Raw genomic sequence first — 23,633 nt, forward strand, 5'->3', positions numbered from 1 at the left:
AAGATTCCCTTGCTTATGCATCCAAGGATTTCATTTGCCCTTTTGGCCACAGCATCGGCCTGGGAGCTCATTTTCAGTGATTATCCACCACAACCCCCAAATCTTTTTCAGAGTCACTGCTTCCCAAGATTGAGTCCATCACAAGTATGGCCTATATTCTTTGTTCCTAGAAGTATACATTTATGAGTTTTAATATGGCTACTGTTTACTTGAACTCCACTCACCAAGTTTGCTATGAATCAGTGACCTGTCCTCTTCATTACTTAAACACTCCTCCAGTTTGTGTGTCTGCAAACTTTCAGTGATGATTTTATGTTTTCTTCCAAGTTATTAATAAGCATGTTAAATAGGAGAGGGCCAAGAACCAATCCCTGCAGGACCACACTAGAAACATCCACCACCCAATGATGATTCCCTATTTATAGTTACATCATGAGCCCTGTCAGATAGCCAACTATTAATCCATTTAACGAGTGTCACGTTAATTTAATAATTGTTCTACTTTTTAAATCAAAATGCCATGTGGTAGTAAGTCAAACGCCTTACAGAAGTTTAAGTATATTACATCAACACTATCACCTTTATCAACCAAACATATAAACTCATCAAAAAAAGATTGGGTTCCCACATTAGCCAATCATCCAGGCAAGGAAAAATTTGGACACGTGGGCAGCGCAGGTAGGCCACTACTACCGCCAAGCATTTTGTAAAGACCTTTGGGGCTGACAACAGGCCAAAGGGGAGCACGGTGTATGGTTAGTAGATATCTCCTGCCACAAAGCAACAGTACTTCTTGTGGCAAGGATGTATTGTCATGTGGAAACATGCATCTTGCAAATCAAGGGCAGCATACCAATCTTTGCTCTTCAGGGAAGGGATAATGGAAACGAGGGTAACCATCTTGAACCGCTAGATCAAGTTCAACTTCCTGAGGTCTAAAAATAAGACATAGGCCACCAGACTTTTTGGAAATTTGGAAGTAACAGAAGTAGAATCCTTTCCCTCTGTGATGCCAGGAACCTCTTCTATCACTCCCAATTCCAGAAAATATTGTACTTCTATAAGCAACATGGTCTCGTGAGGTGGGTCCCCAAAGAGGGACAGGTAAGGTGGGTTGGAGAAGGAAGAGAGGTGTATTGGATAACATGACCCCTCCTTTATAGTGCTGAGCACCCACTTGTCTGATATTATTTCATTCCAAAACACTGTAAAAGAGCAATAGGGGGTCTTCCAAAAGCTGAGATAAGGAGTGAGATTAGTATGCTGATCTCAAGGAGGCAAGTCCTTGATTGTATTTTGCGAATGCCTGCAGCCAAGAAGAATGTCTCATGGCAATGACAGTGGCCATGGACCATGAAGCCAAATCAGTTGTGTTTGACAAAAGGTGCCTTTTGCAGACAAGAGTAATAAGCTGTTCCTTATTCACCTCTGACAGTTTGTCTGCAAACTTTGCTGTAAAATTAGCAACCCTGTATATGGAAAGGAGAGCTTGATAGTTAGCCACATTCATTTGCAGAGTATCTATGAGGTAAGCTTTCCTGCCATACATATCCAGTCTCTTCAGCTCTGTCTCTTTAGGAGTCGCTCTGGGATGCGATAGGTGGGAGCAGTCATTGGCAGCCATGGCCACCAATGAGTTGAGGACATGTGAAAAAATAACGTCAGTTCTATTGAGCAACTTGGTAGCATCTGTGTGATCTCTTAGCTGTATATGGTATAGAGGATGGAGTCTGCCAACAGGGTTCTTGCCAGCTCCAGCAGGGCATTATTAATAGGAAGAGCAACCCTTCCTAGCGTGGAGGTTTGTAAAATATTGAGGTAGTTGTGCAGATTTTCTTAAATGAGCTCCACCTGTATTCCTAAAGAAGTGGCAACTCCTCTCACTAGATCTTCCGCAGGTGGACTCAGACAACAGCCTCATGTGGAGAGGAAGAATTATGTGGACAGACATCCAGGGGTTCCTCCAGTATCTCACCATCCTCAATAGGGTCCAAACCCATGGGAAAGAAAACATTCAGCGGAGCTTGATAAGAGGTTTCTTGGCTGGGAGATTGGGGACCTTCCTTCTGATAGGAGATTCTGATGGAGGTCTCAACTCTTTTGGAATGGGACAAGACCAGTATGGCAAGAGGGATACTCTCCAGTTGAGTCCCTCACAATGTAGAGTACCATCTTGTGGCTTCTTTGTAGGAAGATCATTCAAAGTCCTTACAACCGGTATCCCTGTCATGTCTATAAGTCGATCTGAAAAATCAGGATGGTGACATGTTCCCCTCAAGTTCCAAGTCTGAAGAGGAAAGTTAGAATGCCTCAGGAAACAGAGGGGCTGTTCCTTTATGTGAGGATTTTGATGGGGACCCACCCGCGGGTATGGATATAGTATAGGACAAGGAGATCTGAAGGCCAATGAGGTAATCACTACTCTCAGCGTTGAAGCCAACTGCACTGACAACACTGAAGACTTCAGTGGTGCTGATCACACTGGCAGAGCGGACCATGCCTGATGAGTCAGGTATGGGGAAAACACTGGCAGTGCCAGAAGTGTCTGCATCGAGGGTGTTGGGTGCGTCAACTGTACTGACAACACCAGCATCAACTGTACTGACTACATCGAGGATGTTGATGGTGCCGAAGACTTTCTACCAGTCAATACTGGAGCTGGATGCAGCTGTAATGGAGAACCTGGCAAATGGAGACACAAGATCCCTTGCAGACAAGAAGGCTCAAGGAGATGAAGGCACTGAGACATGCAAGTGCTGTACTATCAGTGCATGCAGCTCCAGTGGAGCTAGTGGTGCTGACAACGCCAAGATGATCTGGATTGGCTGTACAGATGAAGAAGAGCCTGGTAAAGATAAAGGCACCAGACTCAACAGCCTCCAAGGAGCCAGAGTCAACAGTGCTGCCTCTGACACAGCCAGTACATGTTTGTGTTTACAATGCTTTGAACTGGTACCAGAGGAATTACTGGAAGGCTGGCTTGGTGAAAACAGATTTTGAATGTTTATCAGCATTGGAAAGCTTTAGGGTGTTTTAAGGAGGTCAACTGTGAGGAGGAAGAGCAATGCTTTTCTTCTGGCTTGCACTTCGAGTTGTAGGCAGCTGGAGGGGTATTTTTTGTTGGTTTGGAATCAGTCACCTTCTGTCACCTCATGTTCAGGATCCAGTTCTGATGCGGGATACAAGGTTTCCTTTATTAGGGGAACTTTTAGATGGCAGGCCCTCTGCTTTTTTGTTCTAGTAGGAAAGGATGTACAAATTGTATATTTGTCCCTCTCGTGTCCCTAGGTAGTTTAAGTAGCTGTTTTGTCCATGACAACGGTAACCACCCTGAACATAGCACACTGCTTGAAACCTTTTTTTTAATTTTTTAAATAGTAAATCCCTAGATATTTACACAGATCACTAAACTAATTAACACTAAACAACTATCTAAACTAGATATAAAGTTTTTCAGAAAACATTGGCTAACTGAAGCAAATAGCTATGGGAAGCTCTGACTCTCACCGCAGGTGGTGAGAAGGAACAGAGGGAGGTGGTGGAGATGCCCATTTTATGACACTGGCTCAATGCACTAAGAGAGCAGAGGCACACGTGCCACCTGGTAACACTGCTGGCAGAAGTCTCCTAGTCAATTGTACTTGGCACTCATACACCTGAAGTGGAGTGTATACATGCACAATCACTCGTAGGAGAACTTGGGATTGGGAATAGACTTGATTAAGCACTAACTAGCCAGCAATTTGTATAGCTGCACCAGTATTAACGCTGAAGTATAAACAAGGGCAAGATGAGATTTACACCAATTGAGCCAATCAGAGTTTACTTCAAATACAGTGCAACTAGGCTGATCAGCACAACCCCTGCACATTCTTTTCTATATTGAGTGTCAGCACTGATGCAGCAACAATGATTGCTGGCCACTAATTGTGGAAATGAGGCTATTCTGGAATGTAGACAAGGCATACATGATCATACTCAAGTGTTTCTGAAATACGTAATAGGTTAGTGTCTTTTTTCCTTTAAAAAAAAAAAATAAAAGTTATGTCAGCCTTAAGATCATACGTTGCAACAACACCAGAGCCTCCATATCACCCCACACGATTGATATATTATTCTACTGCAAAAAGTGAATAAATACACCACTGGAATACTGAAACAAAGCTAGAGAAAGAATCTGTAAACCAATGCTGCAGAAAACCAAGAACTGAGAGGCATCCAGCTGTAAGTGACTTAATCTACTGAACAATGCTTACAAAAATGACATCATTTTAGGCTCACAGGCCAAGATATTTAACTAAAACAAATATTTAAGCTAATTCCACTTTTAGTAAAGTTAAACACAAACTTTTCTCCACACACAGCTATTGGCCAGTAGTAAAAACACAAATCCTCATTTTATGAAAATTGCATAACTGTTACTGATAAACCTGTTTTGACAAAAGGAAACACAAAAAGCTGTATGTTTGTAAAACTGCCTTTCTAAATATCAACATTTGCTAAGGAGGTCATCGCTAGTAGCGACATGTCAATAGGTATGGAGGAAAAAAAGCCTAAGAATACAGACTAACAGCCTATTTAATGGAAAGCTGTAAGGCTTATGACAATACCTTGGAAAAAAGTCATTTTTTAAACCATTATTTTTCATTCACCACATTCTGTCAATTATAAGACTGAATAAACCAAACTGGGTTATAGGTTGAAAAAACAATCCCCAGTCCAATATCATAGCACTGTGCTTTGCATATTAAGCTGCAGTTTCTTTTCTACTGATACAGATTTGTTTTGTAAGTACTGTAATCAAACATAAAATAATTGCTTCCCAGACAGTAAAACCACTAAGCAACTTTTAAATCAAAATATAGTGTGGTGGTAATACACATGGGTCCATTTTCATCCAATTTAGATAATTATCATAATGTTAGTTAAACATGATACACATTTAAAATGTAAATATTTTTTCCAAAGGGCAAAATTAAGCAATCAGCCATGTTAATAAGTTAACGTGTTCCAGCCTAGAGCTCTGAATCAGCATTTTCTACATACATTGTACTGTTATTTAGAAATGGTTGGAAACAATGTTCAGTATGTAAACAAGGAATTGCTGCAACTAAGTTATCCTTTATATTTGCTTATTAACAGTTTCTCTTCATGGTTTCATAATTACATGAATAAGAGAACACACATCTGTGTTACTAACCTTGAACAAGCCACTAGTATTTACCTGAAAAAGCATCAACAATTTTCTGTTTGGTGAAAATTCAGAACTTTCCCCCACTATAACAAGCACAGCTCACGTCTGCATAATTCCATCTTGAAATAACAGCCTAGTTTTTCTGACCCCCAAGTCAATGAGAAGCTTTACATTAATGTCATCCTCCTCCTTTTGCCTAGCATGAAACTGCTTTATCTCATAGACCAGGAATCTGACAGTGAACGTGATATGGAAGTTTATCTGCTGCCAGAAAACTGCTTCCACGATAGGGTTTTGGAAAGAGGAGGGGGAAAATACTCTTCAACACTCTCCAGATGCTAGAAAGAAGAGTAATATCAATGCTTGATTAATTTAAAACCATGAGACGTGCCTCCAAAAGGTAAGGGAGAAAAGTCAGAACACCCTTACGGTTTAGTGAAAAAGCACCGACAGACACAAATTCATCTTCTATATTATAATCCCTACAACCACAAAGAGAACATACTGGAAATGAATGGGGATGTATAAATCTGATAGTTCTTTGCCTAAAAGGTAGCCTGCCTTTGGAGAAGCCCTCCCTCATTTCCAAGAATTTAAAGGAAGGCACCCCATTCTTCTATCACTCTTCTGGTTCAAGTATCAGAGGGGTAGCCGTGTTAGTCTGAATCTGTAAAAAGCAACAGAGGGTCCTGTGGCACCTTTAAGACTAACAGAAGTATTGGGAGCATAAACTTTCGTGGGTAAGAACCTCACTTCTTCAGATGCAAGAAGCCAAAGCCTCTGTTCAAATGCTACTTGCATCTGAAGAAGTGAGGTTCTTACCCACGAAAGCTTATGCTCCCAGTACTTCTGTTAGTCTTAAAGGTGCCACAGGACCCTCTGTTGCTTTTTACAGATTCAGACTAACACGGCTACCCCTCCAATACTTGACACCATGTAAGGCACTGCATTTAGCCGTATGGAATGGAAATCTTCAGGTTCAGTAAGTCCCAACATGAAGCAGCTCATAGAAGATTCCAGGACAATACATTTGGACCATTTCATCTTAGCAATCTCCTCCTCCTCCCCCTTCCTGTTTTCTCAGAGGGGATACATCTTGTTTTTGAACAGAGGCTTTGGCTATAATGAGGAACAAGTGGACACTGGCCATATTAAAAATGGAATATCCTATTGAGTTCTCAAACTGGACCTGTTGTTCCCTGAACCTTTCAGTCTGACATTCCTTGAAGGAAGGACAATTGCTAGAAGAGTCCCACTCTCTCTTGTAGTAGAAATTTGGAATCAGGGTGGGAATCAAACTGGTGGGTTCTTTAAAAAGTGACCCATCCTGCCTCTAAAGTGGTTCCTTCAATTAATAATAAAAACATTCAAGAGTTTCCTCTGAAGCTTTTCTGATGTGTTGTCTAATTAAAGGCTTCCTCCTTGCTACATAAAATTGGGGAATTGAGGATGCAAAATATACATTTTCCAATTTTTCACATTCCTAATAGAGTAAAATCAGTTTACACATTAGTCAGTGTTGTATTTGAAAAAAAGGGGGCATTTCTTATTTATTGCACATAATGGAGAAATGATGAAATGCATTTTTAACAATGCCTATACTGCTTTTGTTTTTTTGTTTCTACGGTGTATGTGAATGTCATTCTTGCACAATATATACCCCAATTATATTTCAGTTGTGTCTGCAACCCAATATTTAACTACTATTTACATTTACATCTGGGCAGAGCTCCAATCCTTTGACATAGTTTGTTATAGTAAATAGTACAGTTCAACACATTAGCACAATCAGCACAGAAAACTGGGTGGATGGACGAGAGATATAAAATCATTTCCATACACACCACAGGAAACGGCTGTGATCGTTCTAGCAAATATGGGCTAAGTTACAGAATAATTTCTTCAGCTGAACAGGAAACTAATATAATAAGTGAAAATACTGGTCTCTCCTTTTCCATAGAAGATCTCACCACAAAAACAGTTTGTCCTTACAGCATTGTAACAATTCCATCTTTTCACACTACAAAGAAGAAATTGTATGAACACAGGATGTAACGATGGTGAGAAAAGAATTATTATCTGTAATGGCATTTCAGAGTAACAACCCAGAACGGAAGATTTATACTCTATCCTCTTGACCAAAAGGTAGCAGTACAAAAAGGGTTTTGTCTTTCTCTGAATCCATCTTCCTGCTCACCACCTAAGTTCCTAAGATGAGTCTTTTATTACATCAACATATTTAAAAAAATTCCTCCTCTCTTTTAAAAGGGCCAAATCATTATCAGACTAAGTCACACAGTCTCCCACACTGCCAGTTTTACTGGTGGAAAAGACTCCCAAATAACCAGTGTGGACAACATGGGAGATTTCTGCAACATTACCTAGATCTGGAACTCTCTTGCGCTATCTACATTAAAGAGCAATTTGTATCAGATTTTTTTTTTTTTCAAGTCTGTGCCTGTTTGCTTCAACAATCACATGTCCCTCAAGAGGTCAATTGGAAACTGAAGTGCCCATACGGTTAGAGCTTTGGGATAGGGTATGCTGAAATGACTAGGGATTCTGGGGAAGTCGACACTAGTTACAGGGCCTAGGTAGTCGAACCATGGAGCCTCAGCTCTCATAAGAGGGTGTTTGAAAGAAAATCTGCACCCTGAGACTGTGCATTAAAAACCCAAAACCAGAGGCAGTGCCTGGACTCTGCACAGATGTAAAGCACAGGGTCCAGTGTGTTGGGATCCAAACAGAGCGGCCTGGTATGTGTCCAAAAGGAGGAGCTCCACTGAAGCTATGACAGCCATCTTTGGAAGGAAGGCACGTCCATGGTCTCAATGCCGATACCACAACTACTTTTCTGTTATGATCTTCAAGGTGGAGAAAAATACTAACAGCAGGGTACAACCAAAAAAACATCAGAAACTCATGAGTACACCAATTTATTAGCACATACAGAAAGTATTCAGCCTAGAGGAACTTTCTGGCATTGGTGAACTGTGAAAATACTTAGGCAATTGTTCTTGCCAACTCCATTTTCATCTTTTCCTTCACAAGAGATTCATGTAGCAATTTTAAATCTATAATTGGGAGCATTTATTAAGCTCCAAGGTGTGCTTGATTATATACAAGGTACATTATGAGACTCACCACTCTAAAAGTTTATAATCTAATAAAAGTAATCACTTTGACATAACTGGGATAATAAACTAGAGTAGACTCCTGAGACTTTTGGACAAAGGGCCCACTGACACTGCTTCAAAGGTAGTTTAAAGTTGTTGAATTCTCCTTTCTATGGACTGTAGAAAAAAAAAAATCAGGAAAGAAAGCGTGTAGGAAAGATATTGCAGTTTGTGGGATGTGAATAGTCAGACACTGAATTCTATTGATTGGGTTGAGAAACTATGGACAATACTCTGTTTAGTCCCAATTCTTGACAATTCCTTCTGAAATCATGTAATAAATCTGGACAACACAGGCCCAAATGATCTTCCAGGTTATCACTCTGCTATGCAATTTGCCCACTGCCTGTTCCAAACAGAACAGAACAAAAGGTTGACTCAATCTGCTCTCCCACCACATTTGAAATGAGAGGAGATATTCTGGACTGGGCTTATTGAATGAACTGGAGAAATCCCCTTGCCTTTTTTGGGGGGGGTGTGGATTGCCAGTTTTGCTTCCCAAGTGAACTCTGCTCTTACATTTTATGGTACAGGACCATCTGGTCCATGCCTTCAGAGACCCTCAGTGGGTTTAGATTCCAGACTCGCTTTTATTAAGTTTCCTCAGATGCTGAAACATCATTTACTTCTTGTGAGGCACTGAATGAATACCCTGAAAAGTCTATGAGCCTGTAGCATTAAAGAAAATAAATATTAGAAAAAAAGTTAAACAACAAAATGAGATGGCAGTTCTTGGGCTCCCTAACCTATCATACCAGAATAAATAAAGAAAATACAATGTTCACTTTTCACCCTCAGGCTATCAGAGACCTTGTCTATCCTCTATCACTGCAGCATGTCAAAGGTTTCCCTCTAGTATCAAGTGATCTGCCATGTGTCTACCTCTGGCTATCCCAGAAAGGGTACCCTTTCTCCTCTACCCTTTCTCCTCTAATGTCAAGTTTAAACACTTTGTATGAACCTACTAGTTGTGGAGTTGCAGATAGTATTCTCTTTGGGAATACGGAGGTTTGCCCATCTAATTTGTTTTAGAAAGTAGATTAATCTCTACCCTTTTCCATTACAATACCTGCAGAACAGTTCTCATTTCATTTACCATTGTATGGAACACAGTTTCCCTACATTAATAAGTTGGGTGCCTGTAAGTTTTAAGAGCTCTTTTCAAACTTGCTTGAATATCAAACATTATAGCCTATCTTTGCTCATATTGTAATGGTCACCTTTCCTCCCAGAAGGTTACTATTAGTTTTTCCCCTTAAACTGTTAGAAGATATTCTTATCCGCTTTTCATTTACAGCCCCAAAGATATAATAAACTGAAAATATAAAGAATAAATGGTTATCAGCAATTCTAAGCAATGTAAAGTATGTAGTCTCTCACAGGCATTCCACAACGTAGGTTTGTGAAATTTCCCAAAAGAAACAGTCTCTACACTACAGAAAAGAGAAACGGACTTAAATTTTCTAACCATGTCCATGAACCAGGGAGAAAGGCACAGTGAACTCCTTCACTTGATTACGGATACTCTCTCTACAGCAGACAGAAAAGAATTACTAATATTGAGCTATATTATGCAAAAAACAATTGCTTAATCACACAGGAGAGAGATTAACCCTACATTCTCTCCTTTTCTAACTTTTCAGATGGACAGTGTTTTTTTTATATGGTTGGAAAAAGGGAAAAGCTTGTAGTTTGGAGCCAGACACGTTACTTATCAATGCTTCAATTGCAGGGCAAGTAGGAAAGGCCATGTCTGGTCTTCCTCTACAATATGGGAAATCTCTTTAGAAGTCTTTTTGAGGGACTAGCATGGGAGGCAAAAAAGTGTCAGGAAAATAATCTGACAGGGTTTTGCACCGTTAGGGACAGTCTCCTGGGGCAAAAAGCCTCTGGAGCAATACCTTTCCTCCACATTAGGCAAGGACACAGAAACCTCTCCACCAGCAATGGAAAAAATCAGATGAAGGTGTTGAGGTTCACTTGCATCTTTCTTTTCAGTGATGTAATAATTCCTTTATATGATCTCCTGCCAGCTTCTTATCTTACTGGGAGGCTGTGCAAGAGGTAATTTCCAGAGTGAATTGAAGGGAGTTAGTGCTGGGAATTAGAGGCCCTTAAATTCTAAGGAAAAGGACTTGCATTTCAGACAACTTCAGGCATCTCAGAAGGTTTGAATTTATCAAGAAAAGTGGAAAAGACAGCAAGAATTACTTCAAAACAGAGTCAATATACTTCTATTGCTTCCAGAAGTGGGAACGCATATTATTGATAGTGGGCTTGACGCTTTCCCCACCTCTGGGAAAGATTTTCTCCTCTGACTTCTTAAGTCTACACAAGTGACTTACAAGGAAATCTTTGCGTAACCTCTAGCCTCGGTGAAGACACCCACCAAGAAATCAGGAGTCTGGGCATAGTCCATACATATAAGCCCCATAAGATTGTCTGCCTTTTCTTGTGGATTTCCTGTACGCTGGAGAAACTGTTCCAGAGAGAAACACCTTTTGATGAGGGGGGGGGGGGGGGGGAAATCAAAAGGCAGGAACAAAGTATTAATACTACTTCTCTCCACACTGTAGCAAGAACTGAGATCTAAGAGGTGGAAAGCAGGAAAATGGGGAAATTAGGCGGTCAAATCCTGTTTTAGCAATGGTATAGAAGCTTGTTAATTAAGGAGACTCTAAGCTCAAGATTACTAAATAATGAAGAGAAATAGTGGGGATTGGGAGTTCCCTACCACCCCCATCTCCACCCCAAACATATGGAAAAAAAATTTGGTTTGATGTCACTTTAGCAGGCAAGAAACATACATCCTAAAACATAACTAATCCAAATAACCAACTCACTTCAGATATACCAGTTGTACTGGAGTTGAAGGCTGGTCACCAAAATAAATCTCATGGAAACCAATTACTCATGCTAGACAAAATTATTTATATGTAAATAAGGTTCTTTTACATACATACATGATGCTGTTGTTGTATGATCTGCATCAACAATCTGTATAACTGAGATCTAGATACTTATCCAAAATTATTACATACAGCATGAAGCTCAACAATCATGCCTCTCTTATCATTACTAAGTCACAATTTCAGGTATTCTTAGTGAAGGAGTTAAAAAAAAAGCTTTCATCACTATTTGATTTCATTAAAAAGTACCAATAGTCATCCATCATCCAAGAACATTTTTTAATAATTAAAATTATGAGTTTTACAATCTCTCCATGAACTGGCATGGTACTCCCATAGGAGACAAAGCTTGGGAAGGACAGGTAAGTCATTGCATACAGATTTGCATTCTATGCACAGAAGCATATGATAAGCTGCCCAGAGGAGCTTACATTCTAAATTAAACAGAACATAGCAAGTGACGGCAGGAAAGAGTTGGGGATGGGGAGGACAAATCACAGCAAATTAAAAATGTTGTGTCACATGAGTTTCTTTTGGTTTAAGGAAGATGAATAAAATCAGGCCCAAGAGCACTGGAGCTGAGGTTAGCAAAAGAATGGTAACTAAAAGCAGAGAGTTTGGGAAAGTAGGGGGAAGTCTGAGAACGAAGACGTGGCAACAAAAAGCGGGCTGTTCAAGGCACAAGTGACTGAGTAACAAAGCAAGAGTAGTGGGCCAAGAGTATGGCTGTAGATAGGCCCTACAGCAAGATATATTCTAAAGTAGTTGGTTTACCAGCACATTAGGCATCAGGATAGTGAAGTGTTTTGGCTTATTTCATCTCTGACAGTGATATCCAACCTTTTTACACCCAAGATCACTTTTTGAATCTAAGGGCAACCCAGGATCTACCCTGCCCCTTCCCCAAAGCCCTGCCCCACTCACCCTTCCTCCCCCCCCCCAAATCTCAGTCACTCGCTCTCCCTCACTCACTTTCACCAGGGGGTTGGGGTTCAGGAGGGGGTGCAGGCTCTAGGTTGGGGTTGAGGGGTTCACAGTGTGGGAGGTGGCTTGGGGTGCAAGCTCTAGGAGGGAGTTTGGGTGCAAGAGGGGGCTACGGGCTGGGGCAGCGGGTTGGGGTGGAGGGGATACAGGGTTTGGGCTCTGGGAAGGGGGTCAGGGCTGGGGCAGCAGGTTGGGGTGCAGGAGGGGGTACAGGGTGCTGGGTCTGTAAGGGGATTCAGGGCTGGGGGTTCAGGAGAGGTACAGGGTGCTGGCTCCAGGAGAGGGCTCAGGGATGGGGATGGGGGTTGGGGTGTGGCCTCCCACCGGGCAGCACTTACCTCTAGCGGCTCCTGGTCGGCAGCAGGCGCAGTGAGGCTAAGGCAGGCTTCCTGCCTACCCCAGCCCCGCACTGCTCCTGGAAGGGGCCAATGCGTCCCAGCAGCCCCTGGTGGGGAGGAGGGGGGGCCGGAGGTACGTGGCTCCGCGTGCTGCCCCTCTCTACAAGCACCATCCCCGTAGCTCCCAGCCAAAGGGAGCTGTGGGGGCAGTGCTTGAAGGCAGGAACAGTGTGCGGAGGGAGACACCCCTCCCCCCCGGGGCCACGCTGGGGCTGGGGTAGGCAGGGAGTCTGCCTTAGCAGCAGCCACACTGTGCCGCCGGAGATCCCCATCGACTGGGAGATCCTCTAGGATCAACCAGTCGATCACGATTGACCGGTTGGTGACCACTGATCTAGGGTATCTAAAATTAGAAGCACCTTCAGTGGAACCAAGGTTTTAGGGAAAGGAAGAGTCACTATCCACTACACTGCTAGAGTATTTACTGCCTACTGGCCTGAAGATGAAAACCCATGACATACCACCTCCCTAGATGTACCCACAGGGCAACTTTCCAGGAGGCAGCAAATCAGACTGTGAGGGGATGAAGGTATGAATGACAACAGCCACCTTGTATCTAAAACACAGGCAACCACTCAGGTTCCACTGCCTAAAGACTCTCTTGGAAAAGAACGTAAGATGAATACAATGGATAGCAGAATTTAACACATTGTAAAGCTGACTATAGTAATTATTTCAATTTAGCAAAATGACACATCATGGTCAAAACACTTGCTAAGTGTTCTCTGGCACTTACGCTCTATGACTTATGTTACCCATTTATAAAAATAGGATAATACTTTTCTATTAAGTGTGGTGTTGAGGTTTAATTATTGTTTATATAGCACTGTGAGATCCTCAAATATAAAAAGGTGCCATAAGATATTATATGGTATGTTTAGATCATCTAGTCCATCCTCAGACAATGCAAGATTGCTTCCTACCATATTATTTTATTATATAACAAGAGAATATGAGTGCATTCGATAGGCAGAGGCATAAAATGTATCACATTGTCACTTTAAAGCAATTTTAATAATGTTTCAGGTGTTTAAAATAAATCTCCATCATTTTTAGCCAATACTGTCAAGACCATCATTATATTAAACTGCCTCCACGAATACATTGCTATAGAATTTAAAACATTTAATTACCTGGGATGTTTTTCACAATTCTCCTTGCTCTACTAATGTAGTTAACCTGTAAAGTGAAACAAAAAGATAATCATCGTCTCCTGAGGGTTTCTGTATTGTTGGAACTGTGTTGTGTTATCTTTCAGCATACTTACTTCTAAACATGTATCTAAAAACAGCAAGACTATCAAAAAGGTTTCTTGAACTCTTCAAAATATTTACATAAAAACTCACTATGAAATTTGAGAAGATGTATGTAGATTTAGAAGAATGAATGAACAATACATTATACATAGAACCCCGAACGGATACAAAATCCGTATCCGCATCCAATCCGCAATCCGTAAACATGGTCGTGGATATCTGCATCCGCAGATACAGATATCCGCAGATTTGCAAGGCTCTAATTATACCGCATCAGTCATGGAAAAGGGGAATCCTTAAAATGGGAGAAAGTTGATAAATATCCAGTCAGGAATGTGTTAGTACATGAATCCTGCCATTTTGCCAAATACTCACAATTCTGAATCCAAAGTTCAATAAAAATATTAGACACTTAAAAAGTGTCACTACCATTTTAAGGAAGTATGATCCATACTCTTCTTTCAGCACAACAAAAAAGAAGTAGCCCTGCTGCCTCTGAGATGTAGCTGAGTGAGCAAACCATAATTTGGGTGGGGAGCAAGAGAAAGAGGAACATTTCTCTTTGAAATCTGTCCACTTCGTAAGTACTGTACTAGTGTCAAAGTTCATAAAGAAACTTCTGCCTCTTTTCAACCCAGCCCTTCAAGGCAGCCAGGATGCTATTAAGTTCCCCTTTGCCTCCAATTAACCTTTTCATGTGAAAGTGAAATGCCTAAATAAAATGTATGAAAAAAAGTACCCAAAAAATCCCTGTTTCTCATCATCTTTGTTCTCTCTGGCATGAACTATTTTCCACAGTAAAAATCTCTTCTTCTGTATGCAACACATAGGGGGCAAAAAAACAAAAAGAGTACTTCTACCATTTTCCCAACAAATCAAAACCATTCTTCACATTCTGAAGTCATGCCATATATAACAGATTGCAACGGAGAAGGGGGTGCAGAGGGTGGGTGTGGAGAGGAGAGGAGAGGAGAGGAGGGGGAAGGAAAAGAAAAACAAACCAAAAACCCCACAAGATAGCAAGAGCACATCTATAGGATTCAAACTTAGCAATAAAGTCATAGATTCATAATATGAATATAAGAGTTTACCATTATGAAACCAGTATGCTCTGTTTGTACAAAGCAATCCAGGCATATACATTTCTCATTAACCATGGAATTTTTATTTATAAGGCTGACAGCCTATTCCAGCCATCACCAGTTTTTCCTTCTTACTGTTTCACAAATTGGCTCGAGTACTCTCAGAATATATATTTTTTTAATCTCTACAATGGTATGCTACACTTATTTATTGTGTCACTGTTTTTCAACTGTATTAGACAGCCCTAACCCCACCATTACTACTTCTTGGTCAGTCCAGTGTTCTCTAATAATTTTAGTTGTATTAAGAGTTGGTCTTCCAGGAAAGCAAAATTTAAATATATAAAAAACCCATGTACACAGAGTCAGGTAAAGCTTACGATTAACATGTTATTCCAAGGACATAATATTTATTTTTTAAAAAGGACATGTGATTAAATAATTATGAAATTCAATTATTCCGTGTGTAATCAAATTTGTTTTCCCCAATTATTCAGTTGGATAAAACCAATTCGTCACTCTCAGTCACCTGCATACTTAATGACACGGCAAGCTTCTGAATAAATAAATGTGAAGTTTTTTTTGTAACATGTTTATATATTCGGACTGCCAGCATATCTCATAGCAATAGTCATTTTAAAACTTCATCTGTTCTCTTTCTACTTGTAAGACTGACAAGTGAGAGAAATGTAATGCTAAAATGAGTAGTCTATATTATAGGAAATTATCTGAAAACTATCAGGTCGCCGTCTATCCTAGGAGTGAGTATAATTCACTCTTCTCTAATCCCTTCACATTGCCAAAGACATAACAGAGTGCTACTTTAATGTATAGTTACTCACCTGCTTCTAAATTCAGACCTCATTTACAGTGGGGGGAGTTCATCAATTGTTGGCCAGCCATTGGTGTGGCTGCAGCAGGGCAAACCCCCAGAGCAGACAGGCAAAGCCACTAGAAGATGCAGTTTCTATTGATACAGCTTACTGCGGTTTCTATGTTAGTTCAATAAATATGTTTTGTATTTGGAATGAGGCAGAATGATGTATTCCTCTCATGTCAGTTCATTAGTAACTGAGGATATAAAATACCTACTAGTGATAAACTTTTAAAAACATTTTTAAAATCAGGCCTGGATAACTTGTACCCAAGAGTCCTAAAAGAGTTTGAAGAGGAGATCTCTGGCCTATTGATGTTAAATTTTAATAAGTTTTAGAATACTAAGGAAATTCTAGAAGACTGGAAGACTCCTAATGTGGCAATCTTCATAAAAGGGCAAGCAGCATGATCTAAGTAACTATAGGCCAGTTAGCCTAGCATCAATCATGGACAAAATAATAGGAAAACTGATGTGATTCAACTAATAAAGAATATAATTAATGCCAGTCAACTTGGTTTTACAGAAAATAGGTCTCGTCAAATAAGCCTGATTTCATTCTTTGATGAGATTATAAATTTGGTGGAAAAAGGTAACTGAGTAGATGCAGTAGACTTAAGACTTTGGTAAGGTATTTGATTTAGGACAACACAACATTCATATTTAAAAATTAGTATTATGCTAGCTCATAAGGCACATGTTAAAACAAATAAGAACTGGCTAACTGACAGATCTCAAAAAGTAGTAGTCAATAGGGAACCATCAGCATCAGCAAGTGTGGGTGTTTCTATTGGGATTCCACAGAGATCGGTACTAGGCTCAGTCCTATTCAACATTTTAATCAGTGATCTGGAAGTAAATATAAAAATCACTGCTGGTGTGTGCACGTGACACAAAGTTTGACATAGTTGTAAATAATTACGAAGCCAGGACAGTCACCTAGAAATCAGGTTCACTTGGTAAGTGGAGTCCATTCCAACAAAATGTATTTTAATATAGTCAAATAAAAAATTACACATCAAACTAAGAATGCAGGCCCTTCCTGCAGAATGGGGAGATTGTCTTGGAGAACAGTGACTCTGAAAAGAATTTAAGGATCACAGCAGACAAGCAACTGAATATGAGCTCTCAGTGCAACACTGTGGCAAAAAAGGCTAATATGAGCTTTGGATACATAGACAAGGGACTAGTGCAGGGGTGTCAAACTCAATTGCACAGGGGGCCAAAACTCAAAACTCGCGGGCCGAACAGTATAACCATTTATTTAACAGACTAAATATTTATGTTTTTTAACCATTAATATGAACCAAAATACAGGATATCATTCCAAAATAAATACATTTCAACTTAAAATATTTTGCTCTTCATAAAAAAATATCCTGTCACTACAATACATTCAAAATCTGTACATGCTGGAATATTAAAAAATCTGAAAATATAAATAAAAAATTGAATTTAAAGCAAAAGTATAATCATAACAAATCATAACATTCCATTTTCTTGTCCTATTTAGTCAGAGCCTGATACTTGGAGTCTTTTCTTTGCAACAAGTTCGTTTATGTTTGGGGTTAGGTTCTGTGTTGTGAAGATTCTCAGGATCGATTGCAGGTGTTCATCAGTGAGGCGACTCCTGTGTGACGTTTTGTTAATTTTCATCACAGAGAACAGCTGCTCGCACAGATATGTGCTGCCAAACATGGACAGGATTCGAGCCGCATGTTGGCGGAGCTGCGGCATCGCTTCAGGAATGAAGCGAGTGAACTGTGCTGGCCCCGCAGTGTCGTACTTTGCCTTCAGTGTCCTGTTACATTGCAGTTCTATCAGCTCCATCTGCATTTCTACAGGTGCGGTTTCCACATCGACTGCAAATGGGTTGCGAAGCAGCTCGAAGTTACTTTTCTGTGCCTCAAAGTCACTGAAGCGCCGTGCGAACTCAGTGCGCAGCGCGCTGAGTTTTTCAGCAAAGGTGGCATTTGGGAAAACTGTGGCACTTTCTTGGTTCCGTATTACTTGGCAACAGGGAAAGTGAGACAAGTTGCATTGGTGCATTTGTGTCTCCCATAAGCGCAGCTTCACTTGAAATGCCTTCACTGCATCATGCATATCGGTTATTATGTGCTCCCGTCCCTGGAGTTGAAGGTTTAAAGCGCTAAGATGCGACGTTATGTCAGCCAGGAACGCCAACTCACATTTCCACTTTTCATCCCGCAGAACTGTGCAGTCTTTCCCCTTACTGTCCATGAACTGGCAGATTTCCTCTCGCAGCTCAAAGTGTCTTTTGAGAACTTTTCCCCGACTTAGCCACCGGACCTCCGTATGATATGGCATATCGCCAAACTCGCTATCTATTTCCCGCAGAAAAGACTGGAATTGGCGGTGATTTAAACCGTGGGCTCTGATAAAGTTGACGGTTTGTGTTACAGTGTTCATCACATGATCCATTTTTAGGACTTTAGCACTCAGCGATTCCTGGTGTATGATGCAGTGATACACTGTCAACTCACCGGCACAGTTCTCCTCCCGCATCTTTGAGCGCATCCTTCCCACCAGTCCATTTTTTTCACCACACATAGCAGGTGCGCCATCTGTTGTAAGTCCAACGAGTTTTTCCCACGGCAGTTTCATGTCGGTTACACTTTGAAATACATTTCCAAAGATGTCTTCTCCTTTCGTTGTCCCGTGCATCGATTTAATGTCCAGTATTTCCTCTGTTACGCACAAATTGGAATCCACACCACGGATAAATATCGCCAGCTGTGCAGTGTCAGTCGCGTCAGTAGTTTCATCCACAGCAAGGGAGTATGCAACAAAATCTTTTGCTCTTTCAATCAACTGTGTTTTCAAATCAGTCGCCATCTCACAAACCCAATTAGCAACAGTGTTTCTGCTGAGGCTTACATTTGCAAACGTTCGCGTTTTATCTGGACAAAGGACGTCGCACACTTTCATCATACAATTCTTTACGAATTCCCCCTCGGTAAACGGCCGTCCTGATTTGGCGATCTCTTCGGCCACAATGAAACTTGCTTTCACAGCAGCTTCACTTTGTGATTTTGCTTTGGTGAAAAACGTCTGCTGGGATGTCAAATTCTTCTTCAACTCCTCTACCTTTTGTAGCTTCTGTCCTGCGCTCAGGTTTTTGAATTTGTTCTCATGTTTCGTCTCGTAGTGCCGTCTTAGGTTATACTCCTTCATTACAGCGATATTACTCCCGCAAAGGAGACACACTGGTTTACCTGCAATTTCAGTAAACATATACTCATTCTCCCACCGGCTTTGAAAGCCTCGGTTTTCAGAATCAATTTTTCTCTTGGCCATTGTTGGGGTCTAGCTTTGATTTGATATTAGCGTTGTATACATCAACAGACCGCGAACTTGAACCGCGGCTTGCCGTTGGCGGCAATTGCACTGCATCATGGGATTTGTAGTGTGTGTTATTGGGGCGTCATATCACAGGGCCATTAAAAACAGATATATAAAACGATTTCGCGGGCCGGATATAATTGTATGGCGGGCCGGATGTGGCCCGCGGGCCTTGAGTTTGACACATGTGGACTAGTGAGTAAGAGTAGAGAGATTTGGAAAAGGATTTTGAAAAACTGGAGAGGGTACAGGAAAGAGCCATAAAAAGGATTCAAGGTCTGAAGACATTGTGAGATAAGACCTAAGTTTAAGCAAATATCTTTAAATATTTTCATTTTCTCTTAAGAAAGCCACTGACTTTTGGCAGAATTATGATATTTTCTCCACATTCACTGGATCACCAGTGGACTTAACACCTAAACTTGGATGCACATTTAAATGTCAGCTGATTTGTGAAATACACCATCCACATCAAAGTTGGGCAAGAAATGTCAGACTCATTCAAAACTCATACAGATTATTCTAATAGAAGTGGATTTAAGAATTCATTATTGAAAATTAGCACGGTGTGGAAATGAAAATAAGCCTGTAAGTGAAATTTTTTATGAAGTACTTCACTCAATAGCAAGAAAGGATTTGTTGGTCAAAGAGCCTGTTCCTCCCGATGAATAATATTTTATGCAACAGAGGTTGCTATTCTAGTGACCTCTCCCATAAAAACTGGGCAAAGCAACACTGACTAGTTCTCTAGAGTTTCATCTCGCAACCATGATGAGTTGTCATGATGCCAGATATTCAGGGGCACAAGAGAAACATTCAGGGAGATGAGAAATCCTACAGCCACTGGTATTTAATGGCTTATGAGTATAAAGAGACATTACCTCTGGTTTGATTCCTGACATTGGGTTACAAAATCAAAGATAAAACCTGTAGATATTACAGAATTCTGAGTTTCAAAGTAATGAGCTAAAAACTAATTTCTTCTTTTTTACAAACAAAAACATCAAAGGATTGTGCAATTGAGAAGAACCCTTGAGGAAACAATTGGAAATTTTTACAACGTAGTATTTCCTTATACCACTGACCACAGAAATGCAAACAACTGCACCAAGGAGAGATTTCTTCATTGGAAACAACTGACAACAACCCAACAAGGTTCCATCCTCTTCCACTCCTAGCCCCTCAACATACAGAATGTATTATAGAATAGGATACAGAAGTGTTGTACCATCAAGGCCACAAGATTTCCTTAATCAAATCAGCAGCTGATAGACTTACAAACTCACAAAAACACCCCATCACCATAACCTGGGGTTTTTAAGAAGGAGGAAAGTAGCTAGAACTTGCCTATGTTTAATTACTAGAGAAGTTAATCTAATAGTTTGGCAACATTTATTTTTGCATTACAATTTCTCCTTGGTTGTTGGTTTATCCTCAAGATGGGGAATTCTGTAATAGAATCACTGAATGAAAAATAGATTGTTACTGAAATAAGTATAAAAAGTGGTACCCACCATTAGTACAGTCTCACTTGCATTATTTTTAACATTAATTTTATTTATTTAGGCTCTCCTCATTTTTTTTTTTTTTTTTTTTTTAAAGTTTGCAGCAAATTTTGTGGACAATGCACAACATTATAGAAGCCATCAGGAAAAAGCTGAAGATTTTGGCAACTTGGTAGGGGCAGAAGGGGCTTTTGGCCCCCCAAGAGGTAAATGAGGTTTATGATATAGGTGAGAAGATGGGTTTCTCCTTTCCTTCTAGCTTGTGGATAGGGTGAGAGGTTTTTGGTTTGTTTGTTTTTTGGGGTGGGGAAGAGGGGGGGGACTTGAATTCCTGGTTTTCTATTCCAGCAGAACTCAACAGCAGCTAGCTGCTCCAGCACTCCCATACAAATCTCTCCAATGCATCCTACAATGGATAAGACCATTATCTTGATGGCTGACAGTAAAAGAGTAGTATTGTTGCTACTGAACTTGTCATTAGGTTTCAGAATTCAAAGAGCTATAGTCTCAGGCTATCTGCAGACTCACCACATTAGCAAACACTACCTCCTGGGCATGAAGAAAACCACACATATGTATATAGTTTTTGAGGGCTGGGTGATAGCTGAATGTTTGTTCTTTGTTTAATGACTGGAAGATAGCTAATGTAACGCCACTATTTAAAAAGGGCTCTAGAGGTGATCCCGGCAATTACAGACCGCAAATCTAACGTTAGTCCTGGGCAAATTAGTTGAAACAATAGTAAAGAATAAAATTGTCAAACACATAGAAGAACAAATTGTTGGGCAAAAGTCAACATGGTTTCTGTAAAGGGAAATCATGTCTTACTAGAGTTCTTTGAAGGGGTCAACAAACGTGGACAAGGGGGATCCGGTGGACATAGTGTACTTAGATTTCCAGAAAGCCTTTGACAAGGTCCCTCACCAAAGGCTCTTACATAAATTAAGTTGTCATGGGATAAGAGGGAAGATCCTTTCATGGATTGAGAACTGGTTAAAAGGGAACAAAGGATAGGAATAAATGGTACATTTTCAGAATGGAGAAGGGTAACTAGTGGTGTTCCCCAAGGGTCAGTCCTAGGACCAATCCTATTCAACTTATTCATAAATGATCTGGAGAAAGGGGAAACAGTGAGGTGGCAAAGTTTGCAGATGATACTAAACTGCTCAAGATAGTTAAGACCAAAGCAGACTGTGAAGAACTTCAAAAAGATCTGACAAAACTAAGGGTATGTCTACACTACCCGCCGGACTGGCGGGTAGTATCGGGGATCGATTTATCGCATGTAGTGTAGACGTGATAAATCGATCCCCGATCGCTCTGCCATCAACTCCTGTACTCTACCGCGGCGAGAGGCGGAAGCAGAGTCGACGGGGGAGCGGCGGCAGTCGACCCCACGCCGTGAGGACACAAGGTAAGTCGACCCAAGATACATCGACTTCAGCTACGCTATTCTCGTAGCTGAAGTTGTGTATCTTAGGTCGAGCCCCGCCCCCCCAGTGTAGACCAGGCCTAAGTGATTGGGCAACAAAATGGCAAATGAAATTGAATGTGGATAAATGTAAAGCAATGCACATTGGAAAAAATAACCCCAACTATACATACAATATGATGGGGGCTAATTTAGCTACAACTAATCAGGAAAGAGATCTTGGAGTCATCGTGGATAGTTCTCTGAAGATGTGCACGCAGTGTGCAGCGGCAGTCAAAAAAGCAAACAGGATGTTAGGAATCATTCAAAAAGGGATAGAAAAATAAGACTGAGAATATCTTATTGTCCTTATATAAGCCCATGGTACGGTACGCCCACATCTTGAATACTGCGTAGAGATGTAGTTTCCTCATCTCAAAAAAGCTATATTGGCATTAGAAAAAGTTCAGAAAAGGGCAACTAAAATGATTAGGGGTTTGGAACGGGTCTCATATGAGGAGAGATTGAAGAGGCTAGGACTTTTCAGCTTGGAAAAGAGGAGACTAAAGGGGAGATATGATAGAGGTATATAAAATCATGAGTGGTATGGAGAAAGTGAATAAGGAAAAGTTATTTACTTGTTCCCATAATATAAGAACTAGGAGCCACCAAATGAAATTAATGGGCAGCAGCTTTAAAACAAATAAAAGGAAGAAGTTCTTCACACAGCGCAGTCAACTTCTTGCCTGAGGAGGTTGTGAAGGCTAGGACTATAACAGGGTTTAAAAGAGAACTGGATTAGCCAGGCTGGGTAAGGAATGGTGTCCCTAGCCTCTATTTGTCAGCGGGTGGAGATGGATGGCAATAACGGTAATATTATCATATCAACCAACAAAGAACTCAGAGTGTTCAACCATCTGTGTCGCGTTGATGTGGCTCTCACATTGAAGATTTTTTGCCAAAGTGGCCCCACTTCAAAAACAGTAAAGAGCACTGGTATAGGGAGTGCCTTACACTGTTCAACAGGTGTCTTTTTAGAAGCTAATTAATACATGTCACTGAAATAATAAAGGGAGTTTCAACCAGCTGTCATCCAGGGGTGGCCAAACTTATTGCCCTCTGGGCCACATAGGACAATCTTTAGAAGTTCGAGAGCCAGCGCACACCTGCCAGGCCCTGGGCTTCAGCCTCACTCCAACTGAAGCCCCAGTAGGCATGCCCCCCAGGGCTGAAGCCATGAGACCCCCCCTCACCGCTGGGCAGAAGCCCTACCCCACCACAAGGCAGAGGTCCCAAGCTCCCCTCCCACCCCCAGAGTCTCATAGTGGAGAATCTGGGGGGGTCCACAAGCTGCATTTTAACTATGAAAGAGCCACAGTTTGGCCACCCCTACACTAGAAGGATGACACTCAGTGCTGGTTATGACATGGGGAGAAAGTGTGGGAATGTAAATAGGGGTCAAATGGGAACATCATCAGGAT

The 23,633-nt window shown here is 40.9% G+C and overlaps 1 protein-coding gene across 31 annotated transcripts in view; it reads right to left on the bottom strand.

The window, feature by feature from the left end:
• Nucleotides 1-23,633, bottom strand: part of ADD3 (adducin 3) — a 191,167-nt gene that overhangs the window by 91,450 nt on the left and 76,084 nt on the right. For 21 of the 31 annotated variants that reach the window (XM_065553561.1, XM_065553581.1, XM_065553573.1 and 18 more), the window contains exon 2: nucleotides 13,795-13,840. The exons of 3 other annotated variants lie outside the window; for them this stretch is intronic. The gene's annotated coding sequence lies outside the window, so the exon portion shown is untranslated. Of the gene's footprint in view, nucleotides 1-5,200; nucleotides 5,531-8,889; nucleotides 9,040-13,794; nucleotides 13,841-23,633 lie in introns of those variants that run through there. 7 more of the 31 variants (XM_065553583.1, XM_065553567.1, XM_065553571.1 and 4 more) reach the window with 4 other exon arrangements.

This window comes from Chrysemys picta, chromosome 7, assembly GCF_011386835.1.
Source record: "Chrysemys picta bellii isolate R12L10 chromosome 7, ASM1138683v2, whole genome shotgun sequence".
Classification (NCBI taxonomy): domain Eukaryota; kingdom Metazoa; phylum Chordata; order Testudines; family Emydidae; genus Chrysemys; species Chrysemys picta.